At 42.9% G+C, this 13012-nt stretch overlaps 1 protein-coding gene across 1 annotated transcript in view; it reads right to left on the bottom strand.

The window, feature by feature from the left end:
• LOC132829818 (hippocalcin-like protein 1) overlaps nt 1-1019 on the bottom strand; it is a 143822-nt gene extending 142803 nt beyond the window's left edge. Inside the window, exons 1-2 of the mRNA XM_060847182.1 lie at nt 932-1019; nt 409-473 (exon numbers count right to left, since the gene is read on the bottom strand). The gene's annotated coding sequence lies outside the window, so the exon portion shown is untranslated. The remainder of the gene's footprint in view (nt 1-408; nt 474-931) is intronic.
• Nucleotides 1020-13012: the final 11993 nt, after the last annotated feature.

The following is a 13012-nucleotide window of genomic DNA, read 5'->3' as shown; positions in this document are numbered from 1 at the left end:
CTACTTTAAACATAAATACTATATCAAAGTAATATTTTGCATGCCCAAATTCATAGAAAATTGCTCAAAAATGACACACCCGAGGCTTCTTTCAGTTATGAAAACCCGAATCAAATGAATAATATCCAGTTGATCTTTTTTTATTTTGCCAAAATGCGCAAATAATCCTTCTTTGGATCTACAGCGAGCACAATAAAATGATACTTTTATAATAAAATTGCATCTATTCATTCAGCGTAAAACTGAACCAGAGACAGCAGCGGCTCAAGCTCACTCGCTATGGGCAAGGGATTTACCGCTGCCTGATTAACGGGCTGTACACAGAGATTTATCTCTGCAAATCCCCAGCAATGCAAATAACCACAGAAAGACAACGACTCGTTTCATAGCAATTGAATTTCGGCTTACCAGATCGGAAGTGAGAGATGGTATGGGGAAAAACTAAGTTGTTCTAAGGAAGAATCCACTTCGTGCTGGAATTAGAAATATGGTAATTGTTTCATGTTAAAACAACCAAGATCATCTTCTTTCAATCACAAATCGTGGATTAATAACTTCACCCCCCTCCTCAAATAATTCAACTTCCAGCATCATCCATTCATCCAGTGTACAGTATAAGTTCAGATCACGACTCTTTAAACTATATGCAAATCTACTTAAACCGCGTTCAATCTCACTGAAAGTAGTTAAAGGTGAACCGGTATGATGTGCTACACAAATACACGGAGACACCAAGAATAACTGGCACTCAAGGTCATCGCAAGTAAATTAGCGCGATCTGTTAAATTATACAGGCTGCAGAGAAAATCGCCACACGTAACAATTGCTGTCCGGTTTAAACTCAGATTGTCAGTGCTCACGAAAATAAAACCGTTATCTTCCACACAGGAGATTATACGTCCAGGTATATATTTCAAGCGCTGTTCTTTACCTTGTTAAACGATCAAACGCAGTGTTGCCTGTACCTTAGCTGTCTTATATGAAGCATGTCCTAGTGTGAGGACGATGTGAAATGGACACAGTTCAGAAGCACAATGCAACAATGTAACACTTCACAGCTGGGCTGATTGAAACAGGGAGAGCGCGTCCATTCCATTCGTAGGGGTGGAACGAACACATTCAGAACATACGCCGCAACCGGTGCCTTCAGTTTATGAACACAAATTAGATATGGGCTTTGTCTGCACCCTCTGACTGTAAAACAGACTGACACTTTGGCTCCCCATTTCTTGGAGTGAAGGGAAAATTAGTATGGAGCTATCCCACCTACCACCGCCCTCCCCCGGCTTTTGCGTGGTTTTGGTGTACTCCCGCGAACTGAGTCTTCCAGCAGGATGTCCATGCTGTATCAATGAATGGAGGAGATGCTCTTGAACCCTGCGGCTCGATCACGCTGATTCACAGGAGTTGCGGCATAGACGAGTTGTCTTACACGACATTTCCAGTTGAAGCTCACGGATGGAGATTTCATTGACCAATGCTAAAGTGCCTTAAGACACAGCAAGGTCTTGCAATGCTGCAAAAAAATGCGGCATTTTGTAGTGTTAAACTTTCGCACGAACGGGAAAGCTATTATCTGCGTCTTTAATAAAACATGTCACAGTAACACAGCAAGTTTAGCTGATCCCGGACTTTATAATAATATCATCAGATTGGGAAATGGGTGACTGAGACATATATCGATTGGAACATTATGGGTGTGGGTGTGTGGATGAGAGGGATTTACTATGATGGTCAATCTGGAAATATAATTCCAGCCCTGGTTTCTAGGTGGTTTAATTGGTCACAAAACTCACACCTGAATGTGGTATTTTCCCAGATGACTGCTCCTGGGACCTTCTCGTATCTACCCCCTCTACCAATATGTAATACTGGGTAAGCATAATTTGAGGTAGCTTGGTGCTAGCAATCCCGCTTTGTCCTGGGATGATCCAGTGAACAGTGGGAGGGAAGAGGGGAGGCAGTGGCCTAGTGGTATTAGTGCTAGACTGCCAATGCAGAAAGCCAGGTAATATTTCTGGGGACCTGGATTCAAATCCTAATGGTTGAGTTTGAATTCAATAAAATTATGAGACTAATCAATGACCATTGTCAGGGAAAAAAAAATCTGATTCACTAATGTCCTTTAGGGAAGGAAACTGCCATCCACGCCTGGTATGGCCTAGACATGGCCCCAGACACCTCTAGGCAATTAATGACACCCTCATCCCATTTTTGAATTAAAAATAAGATAAGACCATGGAGTATATACAGAAGAAGCATTATTCCTAACTGGCAAGGTTTATTGTATGATAATAATACATACATTTAGTCAGGCATAATTACTATAATCTTACTTAACCAGTACAAACAATTCCCTGTGACACCAAGTGTAGAACTCTTTGGTTCCATCCATAGACAGCTTGTGACATCAGTAGATTGGGTGAAGCCAATGTCCTGTCCACAATATTCCATTCCAAACCATTATTGTTGCAATACAGGGATAGCAAACCAAACCAAATTAACTTCAATATCACTGGATTCATAACATTGACATTACAACATTCAATGGCCCTCCAAATTGTTCGATTGTTTTGACCTAGACTTTGAATAACTGATATTGGACATCAAGTTTATAACTTAAACAAAAAAAAAGTATTATCAATAATGTAACTTTAGTAGAACACAGTTAAACAACATAGCAATTTAATTAATTTCTATGATGTAAGCCTGATTTTCTTTGATCTAAACACCCACACACACCAGCAGACAGACACAGTTAAGGGACAAATTGAAAAATAAAATAAAAAATCATAATTTGCCAGTTAAATAACTGTTTCAATTATAAATACCATACCTTCATGAAATCCTTCGATATTGCATTACCGATACAAAAGGCTGTATATCTTGCTCGAATTCCAAAGTTACCCCTCAAAGCAAATAAATTCTGCAGATCTCTGGAGACTTGTACTGATTTCTTACAGACTGGGATTACTTTCTCAGAACTTTCAACAAGTCAATAACTGGACAATAACTAGAGAGAGCAAAAAATAAAACCAACCCTAGTCCAGAAGTTTCCAAAACCCAGCCAGAGCCAGTTAACTCATCTTTTTTCAACATTCTCTATTTTTGGTTGGCTAGCACCATTCCTCCTTTGAATGACAAATTCAAAATGCAACCAGCTACCAGTCCCTGAGCACAGCAACATCTCAGTTCCAGTTCATCTACAGTTTCCTTAGAGCAGTAATTAACTTGCATTACCTTTTGAGGCCAGTTCCCAACAGCAAATGTTTGTCTTTTGTTCTCTCCTCTTTTTTGAAACAAGTTGTTCAAAGTTCAAATCTCCTTAAGCCACAGTTCCAACCAAAATAAGAAAAATAAGTGATGGTCTCAACATTCCCTTCCCATCCATGCCCAAGTATGTATCCCCATCATTAAGCACTTGTATAATCATGTATATAACTATGTTACCTTTACCCATTTCTCCCCCAAATCTCTGACTTCACAAATGAGGACAGTCTAAATTTTCTGCAATTCTTTTAGTACACATTTTCTTCAGGTCTGGAAGAATTGTAGGTCTTTCATTTGAGCACTGTTGACTCTGACTCTGATCAGTAGATCATTTTTGCCCTGGAGAATCTTTTAGCTCTCAGATATCTTTCAGAGAATGTAGCATTCTTTGCAAACAATGCTAATCACTCCGTTACCTTATCTGGTGTACATAATTTCCTAAATTTCCTTATTGGAAGACAGCTGCATTGCTGAAATAAATACTTTCTTCCTTGGTGTAAACTGGATTTCTGGAGCAGGCAATTGCTTTACAATTGAAAGAGGGAGACTTTTATTAAGTATTGTGAATGTTTAGGCGAGACAGTTTTCTTTTCTTTGCTGGATTGTAAATATTGGTCTGATTTGAAGGAGCCATATGCAGCTTACGCCCCTTAAGTTGTTGGTCAAGCAGAATATCTTCAGTCGCCCAGTGTGATTGCTTGATTGCTAAAGTAATTCTTTTTCAGACTCTCAGTCATCTTACTGAAAGGTTGTTTCTCATTCAGTACACTCTCACTTTTTTAGCACAGACTGTTCTGTTTTAGAAGACAAACGATTGCTATTATTGTGAAGTACCTGAATTCTTTTATGTTACTCTCTTATGATGAAATAAATGATTTCATTTGATGGTTTCCTTTGTTTGTGTTCTGACCTGAGTCTTGGAAGGCCAAATAGGTCTTCTCCCAATTGTCTTCTCATTGGTTGGTCAAGATGGGTTTCTTCCTGGACCAATCACCCGACAGTTTCTGGATCGGTTGTTCTCTGGATGTCATTGACCTCCTTCAACTCTTAAGAGATTGAGGTTGAGACGTGAACACAGGCTCAAAAGTGATTGCCAAAAATGTATGCACTCCCAACTCTCTTATGTGTGTGCCAGTGTAAGGATACTTGCAGCAATTCAATGCTACTGACAACAATCCTATTTGCACCTGAGTAACTGGTTTGATAGGACAGTAACATTTGCTCCTGTATCAGCATAAAATCAACAGGCTATGCATTGCCTTAGACAATTTCATCTCCAAGCTTATCTGAATTAGTTAGTTCCCATAGGAATGCCTTAGATATATTCTTCAATTGACATACTTTGTTAAATGAAAGTATAATTTCCAATAGGGATGGATATCCTATGTGTAGCCAATCACCTGTACTTCCTCCACACTGAAATTGTTTCTTCCTTCTGCAAATCTTCTGTAATTAACCTACAGTTTTACAAAGGTAGCATTCCTTCATGATGGTTGAATATTGCCTATGCCAATGAGCCCTAGTTGTCTCATTGTGTAGTCATCAATTTTAAGCACCAACTGTTTGGTTTATTCTTGATGTAGGTTTGTCACATGCCTCTCTACAGTGTCCATACCATATAAATTGTTTAGACTCTGTCACCTTCTAGAAAGAGTGTTGGTCTTCTCTCAGGATCTTTTTATGAATCTTTCTGAGTTCTGCTAATATTTAAACAGTATTATCCAAAGGTAAATCTTCCTTGGATTGTAATAAAACTGACAAAGATTCATCCATAATTCTAAAGTACTGTCCCTTATTAATTCTAATTTCAAGCTCCTACATTCAGTTTTACCCTTATCTGTAAATTAATGGAATTATCAGTGATTTTCATGGCAAGTGAACTCTTCCATTAAATCTTATTCTAGAATTATTGATTCTCAAATTCAAATAATTATCAAAGCCTTCAGGAAATCTTCAAAAATATATAGGGGGTTGGGAAAGTGGCAGAATGAGTAACTACGCAATTTTCCATGTCCATGGCTGAAAACAGCCTGGTGGAGGCATGCAGTATGCAGCAATGGTTGTGACTGATGACTTGAAGCTCATTTGACTTAATTGGAAAACAGAAAATATTATCCCCACAGATATTTTGCAGAATCTGAAGCTGCTGAAACTTAATGTAAAATTAATTTTGCTGAAATATTTCAGTGGAAAATCCAATTAATGCAAAACTATGCCCAGGATGACTTATGATTAACGAGCTCCTCTATTATCATTTTTAATAGAGTCTTAATCTTTATATATTTAATCCTTTGGTTAGGATGGAAAAGAAAAATAATGCCTTGACATCTACTCATAATTATTATCAAAACATCTTTACTGAAAATGACATATGTGAACAAATGGGGAAGGATAAGATTGCGCTAGATTCCAATGTACCAATGATTGATGTTCAGGTTGAGTGCTAAGAGATTAATAATGTTCATTTGGTGGAGTTGAGGGAGGAGAGTGGTGGTGGGAAGGTACAAGACAATGACTGTGTGGAATCATGTGTCAAAGAGGTGATGGAAGTAGAACATGGAACAGCATAGCACAGGAACGGGCTGTTTCGCCCACCATGTCTGTGCTGACCATAATGCCCTTCTAGACTAATCTCATCTGCTTGCACATGGTCCATATCTCTCTATTCCCTGTGTGTCATGTGTCTGTCCAAATGCCTCGTAAACTTTCCTGTTATATCTGCTTCTACCACCTCCACTGGAACCACCCTCTATGTAAAAAATCTGCCTCACATATCTCCTTTAAACATTCCCCTTCTCACTTAAACCTATTCCCCCTAGTAATTGACATTGCTGTCCTGAGAGAAAGATTTCAACTATTCACTCTGTCTATGCCTCTCATTATCTTACACACTTCAGTTAGGTTTCCCCTCAGCCTCTGATGCCCTAGTGAAAGCAATCAAATTTTGTCTAACCTCACCTGATAGTAATACACTCCAATCCAAGTAACATCCTGTTAGAACTCTTTTGCACCCTCTTCTAAACCATGCATTCTGAAAGGAGCTGCGGGTGGACATACTTCTTGTGGACACAGCCATCAGGGACATTGGACTTTTCTCTGATCACCCACATCTCAAAGGAGGGCTGACCACTCCATGAACTTCCATTACTACCCCTCAAGTAACCACTGGATTAAAAGAAAAGGAAAGTCCTTACCTGGTCTACCTTAATGCTGCTCTGTCTCCTCAGTAAAGCCTGGTGCTCAGCAAAGCCTGCACTTTGATCTCACAGCACTGTCCCAAAATGGTCATTCCCAAAATTCTTCTCCCAGAATTCCTTTCAGTTGCTTCTTGCTATTGCCCTTTTTTTTTGGAGGGTCTTCCTCCTACTGAGCACCAGGTCCTCTGCAATCCCCTTCTCAGATGTGGTGAGTGAGGCAACTTCTCTCAGAATTTTCCTCAGCAACTTGTCACTAAATGACAAACTAGAACCAAAATTCAGTTCCTACTTTTGCAAAAGCTGGAAAACTACATCCACATTTTATACTTAACAGAAACACTAACACCATCATCACTTCTCTTCAAGTAAATTCCTCCATTAAAAATAAGAAATTACCTATTTCACTTCCTAGTCAAGAACCAACTAATGAAACCATTCATGCAGAAATTGCAAATTCAAAATGTGCCCACTCCTCTAACATTGGTAGTTGCAAATTACAGAGAAGAAAACTGTTTTTGGAGTTCCTACATGAACCACAAAGTGAAGAATTATCATTTGTTAAACAAAAATGTTGTGGAGTCACGGCAAGATGAAGACATTAGAATTGATTAGATTTATTCCCTTCATTAACACATTGTGAAGTGAATACCTTGTTCCTACCCATAACAGGAATAACAGAAGTAGTGTAGTTATTGCAAAATATTTTGCTTGTTAATTTCTATTCATACTTCACTGGCTATTATAATGCTAGGTTTACCGCCACCCACATTTAACAATTTAAAAGTTTACAATCAATCACCCTCCAAGCTAAACACCATCCTGGCTTGGAACTAGATCGCCATCTTTCACAACTGTTTGATTAAAATCTTAGAACTTCCAGCCTAACAGTACTTGAGGGTATATCCAGTCTGAAAAAAGGAAGTGTAGTGTGTTTAAGGCCAAGGTGACTGACAGATAATTTGCCGAGTGATGACAGTTCAGCAACCAGTGAACTCATTATGGCAGACTTCGTAATCTGATACCTGAGTGAGATAGATTTGCAGATCTACAGGGCACTGTAGATGATTGACCAGTTATCCAGGTTCTGGACAAATCCAGGAAAAATATGTCTGTGTTTGGAAGTTTCCTACTTCACCAATAAACCTCCAACCCACATGCTAATGTGTCATTTGACTCCAGTTGGACAAGCAGTGGGAAAGCTGACAGATATTGTGTTTGTTAAGCTACACAGTTTTACCTGACTTAGCAGTATCCTTGTGTACATTGGAGATCTACAAATCCTGGTTTTGTCAACCAATAGTCGCAGAGTGTGGTGCTCAAAACTTACAGTCAGTCAGGAAGCATCCGAGGAGCAGGAGATCCGACATTTCCAGCATAAGCCCTTCATCAGGAATGAGACTTGTGGCCCAAGTGGGCTATGAGATAAATGAGTGGGAGTTGGGACTGGGAGGAAGGTAGCTGGGAACGCGATAGGTAGGTGAAGATGGGGGTGAAGGTGATAGGTCAGAGACAAGGATGGAACAGATTGGTGGGAAGGAAGATGGACAAGTAGGACAGTTCAAGAGGGCAATACCAAGTTGGAAGGTTGGATCTGGGATAAGTGGGGGGAGGGGAAATGAGAAAACCAGTGAAATCCACATTGATCCCACACTGATCTTGGTTGGAGGGTCCCAAGGTAGAAGCTGAGGCATTCTTCCACCAAGCATTAGGTGGTTAGGGTTTGGCAGTGGAGGAGGCCCAGGATTTACATGTCCTTAGCGGAGTGAGAGGGGAATGGAAATGTTTGGCCACTGGGTGGTGGGTTCTTTCATGCATGTGTTCCAGAGATGTTCTCTGAAGCGATCCACAAGTTGGCATCCTATCTCCCCAGTGTAGAGACCACATTGGGAGCAACAGGCATAGTAGATGAAGTGTGTGGAAATACAGGTAAATTTCTGTTTAATGTGGAAGGATGCTTTCGGGCCTTGGATGGAGGGGAGGTGTGGGCTCAGGTTTCACACTTCTTGCGGTGGCAGGGGAAGGTGCCAGGAGTGGAGGGTGGGTTGGTGGGGGACATGAACCTAACAAGGGAGTCACGGGGGAATGGTTTCTCCGGAATGCACATGGGGTGGGGAGGGAAATATATCCCTGATGGTTGGGTCTGTTTGTAGGTGGCACAAATGGAGAATGATGTGATGTGTCCAGTGGCTGGTGGGGTGGAAGGTGAGGACCAGTGGGGTTCTGTCCTTGTTGTGATTGGAGGGGTGGAGGGCAGAGATGCGGGAAATGGAGGAGATGCGCTGGAGGGCATCGTTGATCATGTGGGAAAGGATACATGAACACCTACTAGCCACAAAAAGACATGACTCTCTCTCACTAGTATCCTCACATATGGATGAGGAAGGACACCACTTCTACTGGGACAACACATCCATCCTAGGACAAGCCAAACAAAGACATGCACGAGAATTCCTGCAAGCATGGCATTCCAACCGGAAGTCTATCAACAAACATATCGAGTTAGACCCCATCTACCACCTCCTGAGAAAAGGAAAAGGAAGTGACTTCACCACAGGAAATAACATTACCACTGGAAATTACATCACCAACCCAAAGAAACCCAAACATATAAATAGAAAGCAGGAATTTTCAGCATTGCTTCACCTGAGACCTGCTGAAGATGTTACCTAGTAGGGTAGTGAAACGTCTGGAAATGAACCTTGAAGCTCAGTGAGCAAACCTACATCAGGTTGAGCTTGCCAATTGGATACAAAATTGGCTTAATGCCAGGAGACAGAAGGTGGTGATGAAGAGTTGTTTTTCCGACTGGAGGCCTGTGACCAGCAGTATTCCACACAGATCGGTGTTGGGTCCACTTTTGTTTGTCATTTCTATAAATGATATAGATGAGAATATTTTAAGCATGATTAGTAAGTGTGTGGATAACAACAGTATGTGGACAGTAAAGAAGGTTATTTAAGATTACAAAGAGATCTTGATTAATTGGGTCAATGAGCTAGGGAGTGGCAGGAGGAGTTTAATTTGGATAAATGTGAGATAATACATTTTGGTAAAATAAATAAAGGCACGACTCCTACAATTAAAAGGAGAGCCTTGGGTGATATTGTAAGACAGAGATTCTTGAGGGTTCAGATATATAATTCTTTTAAGTTTGCATAACTTATAGATAGGGTGTTTAAGAAGACATTTAGCATGCTTGCTTTCATTGCTCAGACCTTTGGGTATAAGAGTTGGGGTGTTATGTTGAGATTGTACAGGACATTGGTAAAGCCTCTTCTGGAGAACTGTGAACAGTTCTGGTCTCCCTGTTTCAGAAAAGATATTATTAAGCTGGGGAGTGTTCAGAAGAGATTTACCAGGATGTTACCAAGAATGTAGGGTTTGAGTTATAAGGATTGTCTGGGGCTTTTTCAATGGCACATAGGGGGTTGAGAGGTGGCATTATAGATGTTTATAAAATAATGATGGATATAGATAAGGTGAATGGCATGCTTTTTTTCCCAAGGGTGAGGAATTTCAAGATGAGAGGACATATTTTTAAGGTAAGACTTGAAAGATTTTTTTAAAATGAGGGTAATTTTTTTAAAAACAGTGTTTCATGTGTGGAATAATATTCCAGATGAAGTGGTGGATACGTACGGTTACAACATTTAAAAGACATTTGCATAAGTACATGAATAAGAAATATTTGGAGGGATGTGGGCCAAGCACAGGCAGGTGGGACTACATTAGTTTGGGATTATGGTCGGCATGGATTGGTTGAACCAAAGGATCTGTTCCTGTCCTGTATGATTCTATGATCTATAACAGTTCACCTGTACTCCTGAAGATTTAAGCTCTGGAACTAGCTGGATTAGAGTGGTGCTGGAAACACACTCCATCCACCTGGATACCCCGCGCTGGCCTATTACTTGCCCTCGAACTCTTCATTTCCAACTGCTGCCGGGACATCAACCGCCTCAAACTGACTACCCCCTCCCCCACTCCAACCTCTCAGCCTCACAATGCGCAGCCCTCCGATACCTCTGCTCCAATCCCAACCTCACCATCAAGCCAGCAGATAAAGGGAGTGCAGTGGTAGTTTGGTGCACTGACCTCTACACCACTGAAGCCAGATGCCAACTTGAAGACACCTCCTCCGACTGCCCCCTCGATCTTGACCCCCATCCCTCATCACCAAGCCATCATCTCCCAGACCATACAGAACCTCATCACCTCAGGAGCTCTCCCATCCACAGCTTCCAACCTCATAGTCCGGGAACCCCACACTGCCCGGTTCTATCTCCTTCCCAAGATCCACAAGCCTGACCACCCTGGCCGACCATTTGTCTCAGCATGCTCCTGCCCCACTGAACTCATCTCTACCTACCACGATACTGTCCTAACCCCCCCCCCCCCAGTCCAGGAACTCCCCACATACGTTCGAGACACCACCCACGCCCTCCACCTCCTCCAAGACTTCCATTTCCCCGGCCCCCAATGCTTCCTCTTCACCATGGATATCCAATCCCTCTACACCTCCATCCGCCATGACCAGGGCCTCCAAGCCCTCTGTTTCTTCTTCTCCTGACATCCCCAACAGTACCCTTCCACCGACACTCTCATTCGTTTGGCCAAACTGGTCCTCACCCTTAACAATTTCTCCTTTGAATCCTCCCACTTCCTCCAGACCAAAGGGGTAGCCATGGGCACCCGTATGGGCCCCAGCTATGCCTGTCTCTTTGTTGGCTACGTAGAACAGTCCATCTTCCGTAGTTAAACCAGCACGATTCCCCACCTCTTCCTCCACCACATTGATAACTGCATTGGCACCACCTCGTGCTCCCGCGAGGAGGTTGAGCAATTCATCAACTTCACCAACACATTCCACCCTGACCTTAAATTTACCTGGACCATCTCTGACACTTCCCTTCCCTTCCTGGACCTCTCCATCTCCATTAATGACGACCAACTTGACACCAACACCTTTTCACAAACCCACCGACTCCCACAGCTTCATGGATTGCACCTCTTCCCACCCTACCTCCTGCAAAAATGCCATCCCGTATTCCCAATTCCTCCGCCTCTGCCGTATCTGCTCCCAGGAGGACCAGTTCTACCACAGAACACACCAGATGGCCTCCTCCTTCAGAGACCGCAACTTCCCTTCCCACATGGTTAAAGATGCCCTCCAATGCATCTCGTCCACATCACAGACCTCCGCCCTCAGGCCCCACCCCTCCAACCGTAACAAGGACAGAACTCCCCTGATACTCACCTTCCACCCTACCAACCTTAGCATAAGCCAAATCATCCGCCAACATTTTCGCCACCTCCAAACGGACCCCACCATCAGGGATAAATTTCCCTCACCATCATTTTCCGCCTTCCACAAAGACCATTCTCTCCGTGACTACCTGGTCAGGTCCATGCCCCCTTACAACCCACCCTCCCGTCCTGGTACCTTCCCCTGCCATTGCAGGAATTGCAAATCCTGTGCCCACACCTCCTCCCTGACCTCCATCCAAGGCCCTAAAGGAGCCTTCCACATCCATCAAAGTTTTACCTGCACATCCACCAATATCATTTAATGCATCCGTCGCTCCCGATGTGGTCTCCTCTACATTGGGGGGGGGCTGGACGCCTCCTGGCAGAGCGCTTTAGGGAACATCTCCTGGACACCCGCACCAATCAACCACACCGTCCTGTGGCCCAATATTTCAACTCCCCCTCCCACTCAGCCAAGGACATGGAGGTCTTGGCCCTCCTTCACCGCCGCTCCCTCACCACCAGACGCCTGGAGGAAGAACGCCTCATCTTCCACCTTGGAACACTTCAACCCCAGCGCATCAATGTGGACTTCACCAGTTTCCTCATTTCCCCTTCCCCCACCTCACCCCAGTTCCAAACTTCCAGCTCAGCACTGTCCCCATGACCTGTCCTACCTGCCTATCTTCTTTTGCACTTATCCACTCCACCCTCCTCTCTGACCCATCACCTTCATCCCACCCCCATTCACCCATTATATTCTTTGCTACCTTCCCCTACTCTCCTCCATGACCTATCACCTTCATCCCCACCCTCATTCACCTATTGTACTCTATGCTACTTTCTCCCCACCCCCACCCTCCTCTCATTTATCTCTCCACCCTTCAGGCACTCTGCCTGTATTCCTGATGAAGGGCTTTTTTTCCGAAACGTTGATTTTCCTGCTCCTTGACTGCTGCCTGAACTGCTGTGCTTTTCCAGCACCACTGATCCAGAATCTGGTTTCCAGCATCTGCAGTCATTGTTTTTACTCTGGAACTAGCTGCAAGCTAAACTATTTCAGCACAGCTACAACAATAGAATCCACCTGACAGGGAGGAAAGTTTCCCAAATATATCATGTCTACAAAAAGCAGAGTAAAACCAAAAGGACCAATTATTACCCCATCAGTCTGCTCTCAATCATTCGACAGGTGATGCAAGGTGTAACTGACTAAGTTAGACTTATTCATCAGAATCGATTCATTAGTGCTCAGTTTGTATTCTGCCAGGTCACTTGGCTCCAGAACTTATGACAGC

This window comes from Hemiscyllium ocellatum, chromosome 30 (genome assembly GCF_020745735.1).
Source record: "Hemiscyllium ocellatum isolate sHemOce1 chromosome 30, sHemOce1.pat.X.cur, whole genome shotgun sequence".
In the NCBI taxonomy this organism is placed as follows: Eukaryota; Metazoa; Chordata; class Chondrichthyes; order Orectolobiformes; family Hemiscylliidae; genus Hemiscyllium; species Hemiscyllium ocellatum.
Note: the sequence above shows the minus strand (reverse complement) of the source record. Positions and strands in the feature narration are given on the sequence as shown.